Below are 17,535 nucleotides of genomic sequence, written 5' to 3'. Positions count from 1 at the left end.
TATTGCTGGGTCATAGGGTAGGTCTATTTTTAATTTTCTGAGGAACCTCCACACTGCTTTCCAGAGCGGAGCAGCCATAGTTTTCAAGACCAGGTGACAGACTTATTAACCTTGTAATTGTTAAAAAAATAATAAAAATGAATAATTAAGTTTACATCTGAGTTAGTTAGCATATAGTGCAATAATGATTTCAGGAGTACAATCCAGTGATTCATTCCCTACATATAATACCTGGTGCTCATCCCAACAAGTGTCCTCCTTAATGCCCCTTGCCTATTTAGCCCATCCCCCCACCCACAACCCCTCTAGCAATCCTCTGTTTGTTCTCTATATTTAAGAGTCTCTTCTGTTTTGTCCCCTTCCCAGTTTTTATATTATTTTTGCTTCCCTTCCCTTTGTTCATTTGTTTTGTGTCTTAAATTCTACATTGAGTGAAGTCATAGGTTATTGGTCTTTCTCTAATTTTGCTTAGCATAATACACTAGTTCCATACACACTTGTTGCAAATGGCAAGATTTCATTCTTTTTGACTGCTTAGTAATACTCTCTTATATACCCCATCTTCTTTATCCATTCATCTGTCGATGGACATTTGGGCTCTTTCAGTACTTTGGCTATTGTCAATAGCACTCCTATAAACATTGGGGTGTGTGTGACCCTTTGAAACAGTACACCTATATCCTTTGGATAAATACTTGGTAGTGCAATTGCTGTGTCATAGGGTAGTTCTATTTTTAGTATTTTGAAAAATTTCCACACGTTTTCCAGTGTGGCTGCACAAGTTCACATTCCTACCAGCAGTGTAAAAGGGTTCCTCTTTCTCTGCATCCTCGCCAGCATCTGCTGTTGCCTGAGTTGCTAATGTTAGCCATGCTGACAGGGGTAAGGTGGTATCTCACTGTGGTTTTGATTTGTGTTTCCCAGATGATGAGTGATGTTGAGCATTTTTTCAGGTGTCGGTTGGCCATCTGGATGTCTTCTTTGGAGAAGTGTCTATTCATGTCTTTTGCCCATGTCTTCACTGGATTATTTGTTTTTTGGGTGTTGAGTTTGGTAAGTTCTTTATAGATTTTGGATACTAACTCTTTATCTGATATGTCATTTGGAAATATCTTCTCTCATTCCGTCGGTTGCCTTTTAGTTTTGCTGATTGTTTCCTTTGCAGTGCAGGTTTTTACCTTGATGAGGTCCCAATAGTTCATTTTTGCTTTTGTTTCCCTTGCCTCTAAAGACATGTTGAGTAGGAAGTTGCTGTGGCTGAGGTGAAAGAGGTTTTTGCCTGCTTTCTCCTCGAGGATTTTGATGGCTTCCTGTCTTACATTTAGGTCTTTCATCCACTTTGAGTTTATTTTTGTGTATGGTGTAAGAAATTGGTCCGGGTTCATTCTTCTGCATTCTTCTCTTCATTCTTCACTGTCCAGTTTTCCCCAACACCATTTTCTGAAGAGACTGTCTTTATTCTATTGGATATTCTTTCCTGCTTTGTTAAAGATTTGTTGGCCATATGTTTATGGGTCCATTTCATGCTTCTCAATTCTGTTCCATTGATCTGAGTGTCTGTTTTTGTGCCAGTACCATACTGTCTTGATGAATACAGCTTTGTAATACATCTTGAAGCCCGCAATTGTGATGCCTCCAGCTTTGGTTATCTGTTTCAGGATTGCTTTGGTTATCTGTTTCAGGATTGCTTTGGCTATTTGGGGTCTTTTGTGGTTCCATACAAATTTTAGGATTGTTTGTTCTAGCTCTGTGAAGAATGCTAGATAAGGATTGCACTGAATGTGTAGATGCTTTGGGTAGTATAGACATTTTAACAATATTTATTCTTCCAATCCATGAGCATGGAATATTTTTCCATTTTTTTGTGTCTTCTTCAATTTCTTTCATGAGCTTTGTACAGTTTTCAGTGTATAGACTTTCACCTCTTACGACTAGCCTTGTAATTGTTAATGACTAAAGTAACAACTTAATAGGTTTTTAGTCCAATCAGCATTGAAGACCTTCTACTTGTAAGCACCTGCATAGAACTTGAAGAATATGATTAACGTGCTTGAGGCACCTGGGTGGCTCGGTCGGTTGAGTGTCTGACTTAGGCTCAGGTCATGATCTCACAGTTTGTGGGTTTGAGCCCCATGTCAGGCTCTGTGCTGACAGCTCAGAGCCTGGAACCTGCTTTGGATTCTGTGTCTCCCTCTCTCTCTTCCCCTCCCTCATTCATGCTCACTCTCTCTCTCTCAAAAAAAAAAATAAATAAAAACATTGAAAACATTTAAATAAAAAAATAAAGTTAACTGCTGCTTTCAAGAGGCTTGCAATAAAATAATTTTTAAGGAACTAATCACAATATGAATCAGAATGACAGATAATCAATAGAGGTACATTTATGGAAATAAAAAGAACCATGAATTTTTACAAGAAAGATCAAGGAAAGCTTTTCAAAGTGGTGGTATTGGATCCAAGTCTTATTAACACACACACACACACACACACACACACACACACACACACACCCGCTACCAGCATTATCATTCAAAGAAACTGCTTAGAAGACTGTTTTCATTCCCAGAAATGATTACTAATCAAAATATTTTAGAAATTGCCTCTAGATACTCTATTTGAGTCATAGGATAATCAACTCCATTTTGTTGTATACACACTTAGTTTTAGTACGCTGCCCACTGGTCAGCTCAAACAGATAAGCATTTATTCCTCTGAAGGGAGAAATGTTATCTGGAGCCCAGGATACCTTGGCCTCTCCTCCCATTTCTTTGTGATTTGTAGAGAAAGGAAGGATATTTCTGGAAACATACAGACCTTTCTCTAAGAGAGTTTTGTTGTGTCTGCCATCAAGCCTTGATGACCTGTGGAAGTTCAGAAAAAGTTGCTAGCGTCAAAGAGGCAAGCTTAAGTGGAAATATTTAGTCTTTGATAAGAATGTTCAGCACTGTGTAAATGCAGATGTCAGTCATTTTCTCTAAACTTTGCTGCATATAAAGGAAAGAAACAGGATCTGTTCTTATTTTGTGTACAATTAAAGCAAGCCAGTCTTCTCAGAGAGGCATTTGCTGAAATTGGGAAACTGGGGACAGAGCACAAGTCACCCAATCTTCATGGGAGATGCTATGCATCTTGCATCTCACCATGCCGTCAGGGATGAAAAAACATTTCCCCCCCTCTTTGTGGCTACTAATCCTTACAAGACCATTGGTAAAGGGAACATCTAAAATAACTTGGAAGTACACTTCAGTTTCATGTAATGTCCAGTTAAAGGAGAGTGAGAAGGAAGAAATGGGTAAAATAGAATAGGAAAGGTGAAAGAGAGTAGATTATCAAGTGGGTTAATAAAGAAGGAAGGATGAGTTAGGCAGAAGAGGAAGAGAGGAGAGGGAGAAACTATAGTAAATGGAAGAAATATTCTCATATTAAGGATGCTACACATTTATCACTGCTTTTGAACATGCTAACTTACACAGAACCTTCGAGGTCCCTTGTATGATTGTGAATGGGATTCCAAGAGAAACTCACAATGGGGGAGATTTCTTGGGATAGCATTTGTTAAACTCGATTTTGAACCCCATATTCTTTTTTTTTAAATATATGAAATTTATTGTCAAATTGGTTTCCATACAACACCCAGTGCTCATCCCAACAGGTGTCCTCCTTAATACCATCACCCACCCTTCCCTCCCTCCCACCCCCCCCATCAGCCCTCAGTTTGTTGTCAGTTTTTAATAGTCTCTTATGCTTTGGCTCTCTCCCACTCTAACCTCTTTTTTTTTTCTTCCCCTCCCCCATGGGTTCCTGTTAAGTTTCTCAGGATCCACATAAGAGTGAACACATATGGTATCTGTCTTTCTCTGTATGGCTTATTTCACTTAGCATCACACTCTCCAGTTCCATCCACGTTGCTACAAAAGGCCATATTTCATTCTTTCTCATTGCCATGTAGTATTCCATTGTGTAAACCACAATTTCTTTATCCATTCATCAGTTGATGGACATTTAGGCTCTTTCCATAATTTGGCTATTGTTGAGAGTGCTGCTATAAACATTGGGGTACAAGTGCCCGTATGCATCAGTACTCCTGTATCCCTTGGGTAAATTCCTAGCAGTGCTACTGTTGGGTCATAGGGTAGGTCTATTTTTAATTTTCTGAGGAACCTCCACACTGTTTTCCAGAGCGGCTACACCAGTTTGCATTTCCACCAACAGTGCAAGAGGTTGAACCCCATATTCTTGAGAAAGGTAGGTCCTTGGGTCTAATTTGATGGTTTCTACTTGATGATAATCTTCTAAAATGTTAACATAAGCATATTATGAATCACTAGGATGACTATAATAGTATTGTCTAATAATCTCCTGGCAAAATTTACTATTAGGTAGGTGTAAAATATCATCAAGTTGTTCTGATTCTCATGGGCTAATGATAAAAGTAGTGGTTAACCTAGTAAATAATGTATTTGTGCCAAGTAAAGTCCACTGAGTCATTCTGTGCTTGTAAGAAGAATAACATCTGACCAGAGAAAAGTAGTGACAGAACAAAGTGATTTGAGGGAAAAACATATGTATTTAGTAGGGGCACAGGAACCCAAGAAATCCCATGTTAGACATGGGTACCACTATCTCATTGCAAATGGCAATTTGGTTTCAGCAAAAGGGAAATTGATCACATTGTTTTTAATTTGGGTTTTATTCATTTTTCTGGTTTTATTTGAATTTCTAAATTTATTGTGGGCTTAAAATTATATGAAGGCCAAAAAAATATATGAAGGCCATAAGCATAAGATGTTTGTAACTTGTTTTAATTTCATACATGTTTAAATAGTAACATAATAAACATAAATTAGGGCAAATCTGTGAGTCTGAAATTTAAGAAATTAAAATAAAACCCCTTATTTCATTTATTTATCAAAGTTTTTTTAATGTTTATTTTTGAGAGAGAGAGAGTGTGAGAGGGAGAGGGACAAAGAAAGAGGGGACAGAGGATTTGAAGCAGGCTCTGTGCTGACAGCAGCCAGCCTGATGCAGGGCTTGAACTCACAAACCATGTGATCATGACCTGAGCTGAAGTCAGATGCTCAACCGACTGAGCTGAAGTCAGGTGCTCAACCTAATAAATAGGCACCCCTATTTATTAAAGTTTTAATTTTAATTCCAGTTAGTTAACATGCAGTGTTACTCTCAGGTGTACAATATAGTGATTCAGGAATTCCACACATGGAAGGAAGAGTTTTATTTTTAAAGAGGTCTGTTTGTTACTCCAGTTTGAGAAACACTGTTTTAAACTGTAATGGAAGGGGAATATTACCCATGGGTAAATAATATCAAACTATGGACCAATAATATTAAACTATAAAGTTCTGTGAAAATTGAATCATATTTGACTGTTGACTTACTACTATTCATTCACAGGTACTACATATTCATCTCTAATTACTGCTTTCAGAGCAATGGGTCTTACTATCTTTGCTTTAATTTTTTTTCTTCCCCTAGTAGATCTAAAAACAATTTGTTAGTGATAAATAGCACTGGCCATTTAATACATGGAATTGCTGAATCACTATATTATATACTTGAAACTAATATAGCACTGAATGGTAACTCCAATGGAATTAAAATAAAAAGGAAAGCATTGACCATTTAAAATGTTTATTCCTAAGAAGACACAGTTTAAAGGACAACTTGACTATAAGTGAAGTCACCCTAGAATACCTACCAAATGGTCAGAGATGCTGGCAAACGCCATTGTGTATGTTCTCCCCCCACCTTGATAGCACAGACAAGAGCAGGTTTGGGTGCTATAGCCAGCCTACAGCCTCAGGGAACATTGGGCCCCTAGCCCACAGTCCCCCTCCCCCAAACAGCCCATCCATTCATGACCACCTGAATTCCAGTCATTTGACTGAGGTGGCCCCAGTGAAATCCACGCTAGAATATCCCCCAGACTGAACTCACTATAGCTCCAGCCATGCCAGCCAGGCAGTCCAAGTGTGTCCCCGTATCCCCAGCTTACACCCACTACAGCGTCAGTCAGCTAGTCAAAACTGCACAAGCATATCGAGTTTACACAGTTTACACTTGTATATGTTCCTATACAAGTTTATTCCTTCAAGACTGGGAGAGATAGCTCTTTTGCCTAATTCACAGAAAAATACAGAAAGTCACACAAAATGAGGAGATAGAGGAATATGGGCCAATGAAAGTAAAAGACCAAACTTTAGAAAAAGAACTAAGCAAAATGGAATTAAGCAATCTACAGAAGTTAAATCTAATGGTCATGAAGACACTCACCAGACTCAAAAGAAGAGTAGATGAACTCAGGGAGAACTTCAAGAGACAGAAAAATATATACAAACAATATATGTATACACACGCAAACCAATCAGAGTTGAAAAATACTAGAGGGAATCAGCAGCACATTAGAGGATGCAAAAGAACAGATCAGTGGTTTCTAAGACAGGATAATGGAAAGCACCCAAGTTGAACAGCAAAAAGGAAAAAAGCATTAAAGAAAAAAAGAGGATAGGTTAAGGGACCTCTGAGACAACATCAAGCATATTAACACTTTCATTAAAGGGGCCTTAGAAGAAGAGAGAAAGGGAGAGAAATTTAAATAGCAGCTTAAATAGTTTAAATAGTAAACTTCCCTAACCTGGGGGGAGAAAAGCAAACCTCCAAGTTCAGGAAACAAACACAGACAGTGCCAAACAAGATGAACACAATGAGGCCCAAACAAAGACACATAATAATTAAAATGCCAAAGTTTTAAGATATAGAGTAGTAAGAGAAAAGCAGTAAGTTCTGTACAAGAGGAAAGCCCCATAAGGTGATAAGCTAATTTTTTTTTTTTAGCAGATACTGTGGTAAGAAAGAAGTGAAATGATATATTCAAAGTGCTTAAAGTAAAAAAAAAATCTATACCCCAAAATACGCTTCACATGGCAAAGTTATCATTTAGAATTAAAAGGAGAGATAGTTTCCCACACAAACAAAAGTTAAAGTTCATTACCACTGAAAGGTTTTACAAGCAGTATTAAAGGAACTTCTTGAAAAGGAAAAGACTGTAACTAGAAGAAAATTATGAAAAGAAAAAATAAGGGGTGCCTGTGTGGCTCAGTAGGTTAAGCGCCTAACTCTTGATTTCAGTTCAGGTCATAATCTCACGGTTTTTGAGTTCAAGTCCACATCAGGCTCTGCACTGATAGTGCTCAGAGTCTGCTTGAGATTCTCTCTCTCCCTCTCTCTCTGCCCCTATCCTGCACGCATGCTCTCTCAAGATAAATACAACTTAAAAAAAAAAAAAAAAAAGAGAGAGGATTATGAGAAGGAAAACTTTGGGGTCACGTGGGTGGTTCAGTTGGTTGTGCCCAGCTCTTGATTTTGGCTCAGGTCATGAGTTCATGGTTTGTGAGATTGAGCCCTGCATTGGGGTCCATACTGACAACATGGAACCTGCTTGGGATTCTCTCTCTCTCTCTCCCCTCTCTCTCTGCCCCTCCCCTGCTCTCTCTCTTTCAAAGTAAGTAAACTAAAAAGAAAGAAAGAAAGAAAGAAAGAAAGAAAGAAAGAAAGAAAGAAAAAACTTTACTGGTGAAAGCAAATATATACAAAAAGAGTGAATCAATAACTTTTAAAGCTAGTATGAAGGTTACAAGACAAATGTAGTAAAAATCAAATAGATAAAAAATTACTTAAGGAACTCACAAAATAAGCAAAGATACAATATATATATATAAATAATGTGTGTATGTGTTGGGGGGAGTAAAAATGTAGTGCTTTTATAATGTGTTTGAATTTAGTGACCATCAACTTAATATAGACTGCTCTATACTTAGGATGTTATATATGATCCTCATGGTAAGCACAAATCAAAAAGCCTATAATAGTCATACAAAAAATTAAGAGAAAGGAATCTGAACACTAAAGACCTCAACCACAAAGAAAAGAAGGAACATAGAAGAACTACATAGAAACTCAGCAACAACATGCCGATAACTACATGTCTATCCATAATTATTAAAAATTTTTAAAAAATATTTTTGAGCAAGCAAGCGAGCATGAGTGAGCAAGCATGCAAGCACACGAGTTGGGGAGGGGCAGAGAGAGAGGGAGACAGAGGATCCTAAGTAGGTTCCACCCTGTGAGCACAGAGCCTGATGTGAGGCTTGAACTCCGGAACCATGTGATAATGACCTGAACCCAAATCAAGAGTCAGCCATTTAATTGACAGAGCTACCCAGGTGCCCCATCCATAATTATTTTAAATGTAAATGATCTAAATGCTTCAATCAAAAGACATAGGGTGACTGAATGGATTTAAAAAAAAAGACACATCTAGGGGCGCCTGGGTGGCTCAGTCGGTTAAGCATTCGACTTCGGCTCAGGTCATGATCTTGCGGTCCGTGAGTTCGAGCCCCACGTCGGGCTCTGTACTGACCGCTCAGAGTCTGGAGCTTGTTTCAGATTCTGTGTCTCCCTCTCTCTCTGACCCTCCGCCATTCATGCTCTGTCTCTGTCTCAAAAATAAATAAACGTTAAAAAAAAATAAAAAAAAAAAAGACACATCTATATGCTGCCCACAAGAGACTCACTTTAGAACTCAAAACAGATAGACATTGAAAGTGAAGGAATGGAGGAAGATATTCCATGAAAATGGAAACAAAAAAATCTGGGGTATCAATACTTGTATCAGACAAAATGGGTATTAAATCAAAGACTATAACAAGAAACAAAGAAGGGCATTATATAATGATAAAGGGCTCAAGCCAACAAAAGGAGATAACAATTGTAAATATTTATGCACCTAACATTTAGAAGCACTTAAATATATAAAGCAAATATTAAACAGACATAAAGGGAGAAATTGACAGTAGTAAGAAAGGGACTTTAACACCTCACTTACATACATGGATAGATTATCCAGACCCCCGCCCCCCCAAAAAAAATATGGAAACAGTGGTTTGAATGACCCATTGGACTAGGTCGATTTACATATACATACAAAACACACATACTTTAAGAACTGTAGAACACACATACTTTAAGTGCACATGTAACATTATTCAGACAGCTCACATGTTAGACTCCAAACCAGTCTCAAAAAATTTAAGACTGAAATCATGTCAAGCATCTTTTCCAACCAAAACAGTATATGAAACTAATTACCAATAAGAAAACACTGGTAAAAGATACAAACACTTCGAGGCTACAACATGCTACTAAAAAACCAATGTATCAATGAAGAAATCAGAGGAAATAGAAAAAAAAATACATGGAGACTAATAAAAATGAAGACACAACAGTCCAAAATTTTTGAAGCACAACACAAGCATTCATAAGAGGGAAATTTATAGTGGTACAGGCCTAGGTAAAGAAACAAAAAAAGTCAAACAGTCTAACTCTATACCTGAAAGAACTGATGAAAGAACAACTAAATCCAAAGGTTAGAAGGAAGAAAATAATAAAGATGGAAATAAATGAAATAAAGTAAAAAAAGGGAGAAAAGAAAAAAAAAGCCGAGGAAATAAAGAGCTGGTTCTTTGAAAATATAACACTGATAAACCTTTTGTCAGACTCATTAAGAAAAAAGGAGAGAGGACTCAAATACAATCCAAAATGAAAAAGAAGTAAAACTGACAACACAGAAATACAAAGGATTATAAAGAGACTACTCTGAAAAATGGTATGTTAACAAAATTGGACAACACAGAAGAAATAGATACATTCATAGAAATACAATTTTCTAAGACTGAATCATGAAGAAATAGAAAATTGGAACAGGCTGATTACTAGTAACAAAATTGAATTGGTAATTAACAACAACAACAACAACCCCCCATAAACCAAAGTCCAAGATGATTTCACAGGTGAATTCTACTAAACATTTTTAAAAGAGTTAATGTGTATTCTTCTCAAACTTTTTCAAAAAAAAAAAAAAAATAGAGGAAGAAGAATTTTCAAATTTCATTCTGTGAAGCCAGTGTTACCTTGATACTAAAGCTAGACCAAGATACTACATACATACATACATACATACTACATACATTCATACATAAATAAATACAAGCCAATATCCTTGATGAACATAGATGCAAACATCCTCAAGAAAGTATTATCAAACTGAACTCAACAATACATTAAAAGGGTCATTCATCTCAATCAAGTGGAATTTATTCCAGGGATACATGGATGCTTCAATATATGCAAAATCAACATCACATATCATATTAACAAAATGAAAGATAAAAATCCTATTGATCATCTTGATCATCCTCACATTGATCATATTGATCATCTCAATAGATGCAGAAAAAGCATGTGACAAAATTCAACATCCACTTATAATAAAAACTCTCAACAAAGTTGGTTTTGAGGGAACATACCTCAACATAATAAAGGCCATACATGACAAACCCACAGCTAACCTGATACTCAATTGTAAAAAATGGAGAGCTTTTCCTTTAAGATCAGGATTAAGATCAGGAACAAGACAAAGGTGCCCACTCTTGACACCTTTATTCAGCATAAAACCATAAATCCTAGCCACAGCAATCAGACAGGAAATAAAAGGAATCCAAACTGATAAGGAAGAAATAAAACTGTCACTATTTGCAGAGGACATGATATTACGTCTAAAAAACACTAAAAACTCCACCAAAACATTGACAGAATAAATGAATTCAGTAAAGTTGCATGATATAAAATATATAGAAGTCTGTTATGTTTCTATATAGTAATAACACAGAAGCAGAAAGAGAAATTAAGAAAATAATCCCATTTACAATTATATCAAAAAGAATAAAATACCTAGGAATAAATTAAACCAAGGGAGTAAAAGAGCTATACTCTGAAAATTATAAGACATTGATGAAAGAAATTGAAGATGACCCAAAAGATACACCATGCTTATGGGCTGGAAGAATATGCTGAATGTTTATACTACCCCCCAAAATTGATAGATTTAGTGCAATCACTATCAAAATACCAGTAGTATTTTTCACAGAAATTGAACAAGAAATTCTAAAATTTTTACGCAACTAAAAAGACCTCCAATAGCTAAAGCAATCTTGAGAAAGAAAAACAAACCTGGAGGCATTATAATCCTGGATTTAAAACTATACTACAAAGTTATAGTAATCAAAGCAGTATGGTACTGGCACAAAAATAGACATATAGATCAACAGAATAGAGCCCAGAAATAGACCCACACCTATATGGTCAATTAAAATTGAGAAATGGAGAAAAGACAGTCTCTTCAATAAATGATGTTGAGAAAACTGGATAGCTACATGTAAAAGAATTACACTGAACCACTTACTCCATACAGAAAAAAAAAAAACAACTCAAAGTGGATTAAATACCTAAAAATGAGACCTGAAACCACAAAAATTCCTAAAAGAAAACACAGGCAGTAATTTCTTACACACTGGCCTTAGGAACCTTTTTCTGAATGTGTCTCCTGAGGCAAGGGAAATGAAAGCAAAAATAAAGTATTGGAATTACATCAAACTAAATTCTTTTGCACAGCAAAGAAAACCATCAACAAAACGAAAAGACAACCTACTGAATGGGAGAAGGTATTTGCAAGTGATATATTTGATAAGGGGTTAATTTCCATACAACTCATGTAAGTCAACACCAAAAAAGCAAATAATCTGATTAAAATTGGTCAAAGGACCTGAATAAACACTTTTCTGAAAAAGACATCCAGATGACCAATAGACACATAAGAAGATGCTCAACATCACTAATCATCAGGGAGCTGCGAATCAAAACCACAGTGAGATGTCATCTTACTCTTGTCAGAATGGCTAGAATAAAAAAATACAAGAAATAATAAGTGTTGGTGAAGATACAGAAAAAAAGGAACTCTTGTGCACTGTTGGTGGGAATGTAAATTAGTGCAGCCACTATGGAAAACACTATGGGGTTCCTCAAGAAATTAAAAATAGAAATATGATCCAGCAATTTCACTTCTGGGTATTTATCCAAAGAAAAGGAAAACAGTAATTTGAAAGGATCTATGTTCCCCTTTGTTCACTGAAGCATTATTTACAACAGCTAAGGTATGGGAAGTAACTTATAGGATGAACTGATAGGGGCACCTGGGTGGCTCAGTCTGTTAAGTGGCCAACTTCAGCTCAGGTCATGATCTCACAGTTCGTGAGTTTGAGCCCCACATGGGGCTCTCTGTTCTCATTGTGGATTCTCTGCTCCCTCCCTCCTGCCGCTTCCCTGTGTGCATGTGCTCTCCCAAAAATAAACATACATTTAAAAAAAAAAGGATGAATTGATAAAGATGTGTCATATATACACAATGAAGTACAACTCGGCCATAAAAAGGAACAAAAGTTTGCCATTTGTGATAACATGGATGGACCTAGAAGGTATTAAGCTTGGTGAAATCAGAGAAAGACAAATATCTTATGATTTACTTATACACGGAATATAAAAAAACAAATGAACAAACAAAACCAGAAAGACTCCTATTCAGATACAGAGAACAGACTGGTGGTTGCCAGAAAGTGGGGGTGGGGGGGGGGGGGGGGGTGGGGGGGGTGGGGATGGGCAAAATAGGTGAAGGTGATTAGGAAGTACAAAACTTACAGTTACAAAATAAGTAAGGTGCAGGCATTTATTGAATGGAGAATATTGCCAGGCATAATAGTTATATAATTTATAGGTACTTCTTACATTTGTATATAAATATTAAAAATATTTAAACAATATTTATATATAATTCATTCTTGAACAACATGGGTTTGAACTATGGGGGTCCACTTCTGTGTGGATTTTTTCAATAAACATATATGCAGTACTGTAAATGTATTTTCTCTTATAATTTCTTAACATTTTCTTTTCTCTAGCTCACTTCATTGTAAGGATACAGTATATAATACATGTAATATACAAAGTATGTGTTAATTGACTAGGTTATTGGTAAAGGTTTTGGTCAATAGTGGACTATTAGTAGTAAGTTTTTGGGGAGTCAAAAGTTACATGCAGATTTTCGACTGTGTGAGGGTTGGTGCCCCTAACCCCCATGTTGTTCAACTGAATAAATATAAAAAAGTAAATAAAACATGTTTATATATGTAAACTAATTATGATAGGTTGATCCATAGAGTGATGGAGATAGAGAATACATGGTTATCAGCCTTGAGAAGCTCAAAGTCTAGCAGGGGAGATAAAGGTGAAAACAAAGTACAAAGCAGTAGAAATAATTGCTATTATAGATGTGTGAATTGAAACAAAGAGGAGATAGAGACGACCTTTGCCTGCAGGAGAAGAATTGGAATTCACTTTTATTAGGACGACTTATTCTGTGTTAGAAATTAGAATTTTCAGATTCCAGAGTAAGAGGAAAACATCTACGTAAGGTTTTTTTTTTCCCCTCAAGCTTTGAGATATCAGTGGCATCTAACATATGTAAGATGTACAATGTGATGATTTCATACACATGTGTATTACAAAATGACTGCTACAATAAGGTTAGTTAATAACTAACCATCCTGAGTAGAGTTTTAAAATTTATCTCTGGGGCACCTGGGTGGCTCAGTCAGTTGAGTGTCTGACTTTGGCTTAGGTCATGATCTCACCGTTTGTGAGTTCGAGCCCCACATCAGGCTCTGTACTGATGATTCAGAGCCTGGAGCCTGCTTTGGATTCTGTCTCCCTCTCTCTTTGCCCACCCCCCACTTGTGCTCTCTCTCTCTCAAAAATAAATAAATATTAAAGCAAATAAAAATAAATTATCTCAGTAAGGAAACCAGCATGCAGTAGTCTGGCAAGCGTGATACAAGAATTTGCTACACAGGTAACAATTGTATAATGTACCAAGGACACTTGAAATGGCTCCTTTACATAGACCGTAATTGTATGATAGCACATGTAGGTAGAATAGAGTGAAGAGTGTGATGCACTCTTGTGCACTGTTGGTGGGAATGTATCCATCATTTCACTCACTTGAAAAACTACCTTTACGTGCAAGATATTGCATAGGTACTAATGAGAAAACAAAAACTAATAAGGTGTATTTCTTGCATCAAGGAGATTTTTGTAACCTAGTGAGGGAGATAAAATATACTCAAGTGACTACAATCCACAGCAGTTTGTGCTTAGGGTCAGGCGAACTGTATAACCAAGCATTAAAAAGCTCAGAGAAAATGCTTCATTTGGGTATAAGAGAGGACTTCTCAGGAGAATGTGGATGTGAGCTTGGTCATAAGGATAAATAGAAGTTTTGTAGGTGGCTATCATGGCGAGAGGGTGAGTTTCCCAAACATAAGAATCTCTTGAATCACATAAACACATTTGTAGAGGTGGGAAAGTGTAAGTCCTATTTCACGAACAGAAAGTAGTCTAGCCTTGTTTGAGTATAAAGTACATACAGCAGAGTTGTGGGAGACAATTTTTGAAAGATTAATTAGCAATAAGTCATAGGGGCCTGAATCTTGGGCAAACCAGACAATTGTACAAACATTTATTGAGGATATAATATCTCAAGCATTGGGAATTCAAAGATGAATGAAGCGAAGCCTTTGTCCTTGGGAACTCAGACACCCCATACCTGATGCTTTGGAGCTAGGCGTAAGGAAATAATTCTAAAATATGAGGGTACATGCGATGAAGAAGATATGTGCAAAGGACTATGGGAACAATTACTTCTCACTGGGCGAGTTGGGGAAAACACTAGGGTAAAGATAATATTGTAACTGGGTCTTGATAACTAAGTGCAGAAAAAACAAGAACATAATGTTTCTTCTGTGTACAAAGTCTCAGAGATATGGAAAAGCTGATTTAGTCAAAGAGCAGCATGTGGCCCCTTGTGACTCAGGGGCAAGTATTAGAAGTTGAGGCTGGAAAGCAAGACTGGGGTCAAAATGAGAAGGACCTTGTCGGTGTGGTAAAGAATCTGGGCTTAAGTCTCCAGTCATTTTCAAACATTTGATTTTGTGGCACGCCTTCAAATACTAGAATTTTTAGCAGGACAACAGAAAGGATCAAATATCTAGAACCATTAATCAAGCCAGCAGCAATTACAGTACAAACAATAGCAGAGCTATAGTCTCACAGTGTCTATAAAAGCATCCATAGTTACCTCACTATTCACTTGGTTGACTTTCAGCACATTTTTCTTTCCTTTTTTTTTTTTTTTGAATACAGCTATTTATTCCCAGACATACACTCTTGAATCCCGGAAGGCAATGTTCTCACAAGCTCCAATAAGCACAAGGTAGTTCCCTTGGTGTACACTTGACCTTACCCTAAGCCTCTTTCCTCTTATTTGTAGCAAGTTGCATTCTACTTAACACCCTCAAGTTGCAAAATCTTAATTCTGACAGAAATTCCTGTTAAAATTTTTAATCTCGGAAAAACGGAATTTTACCTACTGATCAGAAGGTGGTCATCTATTTGCAAAGCATGCAAGGTATGGGGACAAAGTGCTGTGTCTTACCAGATGCCTACCATTGCTGTAGGCAATAGAAAGTTCTAAAAGACCTTTAAACAGGTGGATCCATAACCAAAGTGATGATATAGGCAGGTTAGTCTAACTGCCACGTGCAAAATGGATTGGGGAGAGGAGAAGCTGGGAGCTGGGAGAACATTTAAGGCCAGAACTAGGATCAGAACTAGGGTTTCAGTAGAAAGGGAGAGTAGGGGCCATTTTTTTTAAAGTTTATTGAGAGAGAGAGAGAGAGAGAGAGAGCGAGCAGGAGAAGGGCAGAGAGGGGGAACAGGGGAAGAGAGAATCCCAAGCAGGCTCTTCACTTTTAGTGCAGAGCCTGATGCAGAGCTTGAACTCACAAACCAGGAGATCATGACATGAGCCAAAATCAAGAGTCAGTTTCTCAACCAACTGAGCCACTCCAGGGCCATTTTAAGAAAATACAGAGGCAAACCATAAGCGACTCTGAATACAGAGAACAAACTGAGGTTTCGGTAGGGGAGGTGGGTGGGGGGATGGGTTAAATGGGTGATGGGCATTAAGGAGGACAATTTTGGGATGAGCACTGGGTGTCATATGTAAGAGATGAATCACTGGGTTCTACTCTTAAAGCCAAGATTACACCATATGTTAACTAACTTGAATTTAAATAAATAAAAGAAATACAGGATCTGTCAATTGATTGGGTGGAGTAGGAGTGTCATGAAGAGCAATCCAAGATGGGCCTGATATCTTATGCCTGGGCAGAGAGAAGAATATTGGTGCCATTAACAGAAATAGGATAGTCAGGAGTAACAGCTATTTGGGATTACATGAGAAATGTGGCTCAGGGTAATTGAGTTTTAAATGGTAGTTACAAATTAACCAAGAGTAGTGAGGTCTCTTAGAATATTCTTATCACTCTAGTAAAAACCCGGAGAAAGTAAATATTGTGCAATATAGCAATTCAGTGTGTGCGTATGTTTTGTTTTGTTTGTTTGCTTTTTTGTCTCTTAATGTTTCATCTATAACTCCCATGTTTTTTTTTTTTTGTTAGTTTTGTTTTGGTTTTTTTTTTTTTTAGATTTTATTTTTAAGTAATCTCTATACCCAATGTGGAGCTTGAATTTACAACCCTGAGGTCAGGAGTCCCATGCTTCACCAACTGAGCCAGCCCCGTACCCCTATAATTCCCTTGAAATACAATTGTGTTTGTAACAGCCAATTTACGTATAATTTTCTGTAGAATCCATTAATATAAAAATATTCCCAACCCTTACAGGCCTTAAGAAGTATTCCTGGAAAGTGGGAGTGGCTATCAGCTACTTGTCCATCTAGGGATTCTAATAAGTCGAATTCTCCTGACAAACAGGTCTATAAGATTACTTCTGTGGCCCTTACCTTTCTACCCTGTGGTGGAGCATATGCAGATACCTGCAGTATAGAACTGATAAGTACCAGCCTCTAGTAGGTAACCATTAAGCAGAATGGCAACTAGGCAACTAATTTTTGGGCCCTATTATTTCTTTTACTACAAATAAGGAAGTTAAAAAAAAACCTTTCACTCATTAGTTGTTTCCCCAATTTTTAAAAAAATATTTTTTAAGGTTTATTTTTGAGAGAGAGAGAAAGAGAGAGAGAAAGAGAGAGAGAGAGAAAGAGAGAGAGAGAAAGAGAGAGAGAGAGAAAGAGAGAGAGAGAAAGAGAGAGAAAGAGAGAGAAGAGAAAGAGAGAGAAAGAGAGAGAAAGAGAGAGAAAGAGAGAGAAAGAGAGAGAAAGAGAGAGAAAGAGAGAGAAAGAGAGAGAAAGAGAGAAAGAGAGAGAAAGTGAGAGAAAGAGTGAAAGAGTGAGAGAAAGAGAGAGAGAAAGAGAGAGAGAAAGAGAGAGAGAGAGAGAAAGAGAGAGAGAAAGAGAGAGAGAGAGAGAAAGAGAGAAAGAAAGAGAGAGAGAGAGAGAGAGAAAGAGAGAGAAGAGAAAGAGAGAGAAAGAGAGAGAAAGAGTGAGAGAAAGAGTGAGAGCAAGAGTGAGAGCAAGAGTGAGAGAAAGAGTGAGAGAAAGAGTGAGAGAAAGAGAGAGAGAAAGAGAGAGAGAGAAAAAAAGAGAGAGAG

The sequence above is a fragment of the Panthera uncia genome, chromosome F2 (genome assembly GCF_023721935.1).
Source record: "Panthera uncia isolate 11264 chromosome F2, Puncia_PCG_1.0, whole genome shotgun sequence".
Classification (NCBI taxonomy): domain Eukaryota; kingdom Metazoa; phylum Chordata; class Mammalia; order Carnivora; family Felidae; genus Panthera; species Panthera uncia.
The sequence above is the reverse complement of the archived record's forward strand: the minus strand, read 5'-3'. Positions refer to the sequence as shown.